We start from the raw sequence: 2,657 nt of genomic DNA, 5'->3' as shown, positions 1-2,657 counted from the left end.
GGGGAAAAAAGGGGGTGGTGGCTCAGTGACTAAGACGCTGAGCTTGTCAATTGAAAGGTCGGCAGTTCAGCAGTTTGAATCCCTAGCGCTGCATAACAGGGTGAACTCCCGTTGGCTTGTCCCAGCTTCTGCCAACCTAGCAGTTCGAAAGCACGTAAAAAATGCAAGTAGAGGAGACGACTTCCGGTGTCCAGCGGCAACGGACGTCTGGAAGGCTTCTCCTGCCTCCAGCGCCCGAATCCGGCCGCCGCCGAGGCCCTCAGGGGCCAGGTGTTCCGAAAAGGACACCTGCCGCACGGACGGCTCGCCAGGGGTCTCCCAGCCGACATACAGGACTGTGGGGACCGATGCTGGCGCGTCCTAGGCTTGGCGGGGTTTGGAGGCCACAGGCCGCGGCCATTATTTTGGTCGTCGCTTGCCGCTGTGCCCGTGACACCGGGGCATTGGATTTATAACTGCAGCAGCCTGGTGGTGAACAGGGAACGGAGAAGAATTGAGGAGGAGAAGGGAAGGGAATATCGGTAAACGTGAGTGGAGTGCCCCGGAGTGCGGGGGGGTTTTTTCTCCCCTGCGGTTGGAAGGAGCACGAGTTATTCTGGAGAGAGGAGAACTTAAAATAAGAAGATTACCGGTTTTGTGGAGCTCTGGAGAGAAGAGGTGATGGAGAAATTTAGGAGGGAAGGTTTGAGGCCCCTCCTTCTGGGGAACAGTGGTGGCGCCCAGCTTCCGCCTTCACTATGAGAATTTTGATGACATCACTTCCTTCGGCTTCCTGGTTGACTAACTGTACTCTGGACTCGTTGCTCCTGTGAGTGCCCCTGGTGGATCCGGAGGAAATTACAAGGATACTGTGCCTGCCTGAGGATTTTGTATTTTTTTTTCCTTAATGGCAAAGGTCAGAGACCAACTGCTGGAGAGATGGAGAGAATTTTGGAAAAGTTATCTAATATGGACAAGAAATTGATGAAATAAGAGCAGAAATTGTGACTATCCAAAAGGATTTAAAGGATACTCAACAAGTTTCAGCAGAAAACAAGCAGAAAGTGGAAGGTTTGAGGGTGAGATGCGGCAGTGCAGAAAAGAGAGGAGACGACAGGCAATGCTGTGCTTGACCACAGATGGATAAAATGTCTTATTTCCTTAGGTTTCAAAATTTGGAAGAAGTGGACCAAGAAGACTTGAGAGATGTTGTGACTAAATTGTTGGGAGAATTTCTTGGGAGAGGTGTTGATTTCATGAATTGGGATGTGGATCGAGTTTATAGAGTTAATTAGCAATATGCACGCACGCATGCAGTTCCCAGAGAGGTTCATGTCAAATTTGTGAGAAGAGAGACGAGATGAAATTCTTAGAAAACATAGGAGTGGGGCACTGATTTACAGGGGCAGGAGATAGCCATTCTGAGGCAGATTCCCAGACAGGTACGTGAAAAAGAAAGAAATATTATTTTTGTCAAGCAAATTGTACCAGAAGGAGTGGGCTTCAGATGGCTGATGCCAGAGGGATTGATGATTTTCCGGGAGGGCATTACGAAAAAATCAGTACAATTATGGAGGCTACGGCCTATGTGGAGGAACACAAAGCCCTCCTGGAATCAGATGACCCAGGAATTGAAGAAGGGGAGGTTATAGATCATGGGGCGGAAGCGGCTGCCGCTGTTGCGGCCCTGGAGTTGGGTCAGGCTGGACCCAGAGTTCTGGGATCCAAAACTAGGAAGTGATAAAGATATTTGGGGTTGTGTTGGTTTTTCTTTTTCTCTTTGTACGATATTCTGTTTATTCTTGACTCTTCTTTATTACGTATTTAAAATTTGCAAACTTAGCTACTTCGTGTCACCTGCTTGCCATATGGCTGTTGTATGTGTTAAAAATTTGAGTAAAATTTTATTTTAGATAAGAAAATGAAAATTTACCATACCTGATTTGTATTTGTATAAACCTTTTTTTTGACTAATAAAAACTTTTTGAATAATAAAAAAAAATGCAAGTAGAAAAATAGGGACCACCTTTGGTGGGAAGGTAACAGCATTCCGTGCGCCTTTGGCATTGAGTCATGCCGGCCACATGACCACGGAGACATCTTCGGGCAGCGCTGGCTCTTTGGTTTTGAAACGGAGATGAGCACTGCCCCCTAGAGTCAGGAACGACTAGCACATATGTGCGAGGGGAACCTTTACCTAATGATAGAAAATGTCCAATCTTGGAAAAGACTGCTGCAAAAGTTGGTGATCTCCTTTACTTTAAGATCTTCAAAGAGAGGCTAGATAGCTGCCAATCAGAAATACTATATTGGTGGATTAGAGAGATGATGAGAACATCCTTTCCAGCGTGTACAATCTCCAGATCGTACAACTCACATTCTGCTTTAGTGTAATGAATGAACCCAGTCAAATGTTGACATCTTCGCAGATCTTTTACCTGGGCTTTGCTGGCTTTGTTACTTTTGTAGTTGCCTTCTGCAGCAAAAGCTGCTAGTTTCCATTCTTTACAGAAACCTTTCTTTGCAAATCTGGACTTTCCATGACGAATGCCATTCAAACAAAGGGACAGTAAATTTGATCTCTTTGCAAATACGTACACATATTTTAAGTAGCTTCTTGGTCTGTACTTTCAATAAACTAGAAAGATCTTGTGACTAAATTGTTGGGAGAATTTCTT

The sequence above is a fragment of the Ahaetulla prasina genome, chromosome 13 (genome assembly GCF_028640845.1).
Source record: "Ahaetulla prasina isolate Xishuangbanna chromosome 13, ASM2864084v1, whole genome shotgun sequence".
NCBI lineage: Eukaryota > Metazoa > Chordata > Lepidosauria > Squamata > Colubridae > Ahaetulla > Ahaetulla prasina.
The sequence above is the reverse complement of the archived record's forward strand: the minus strand, read 5'-3'. Positions refer to the sequence as shown.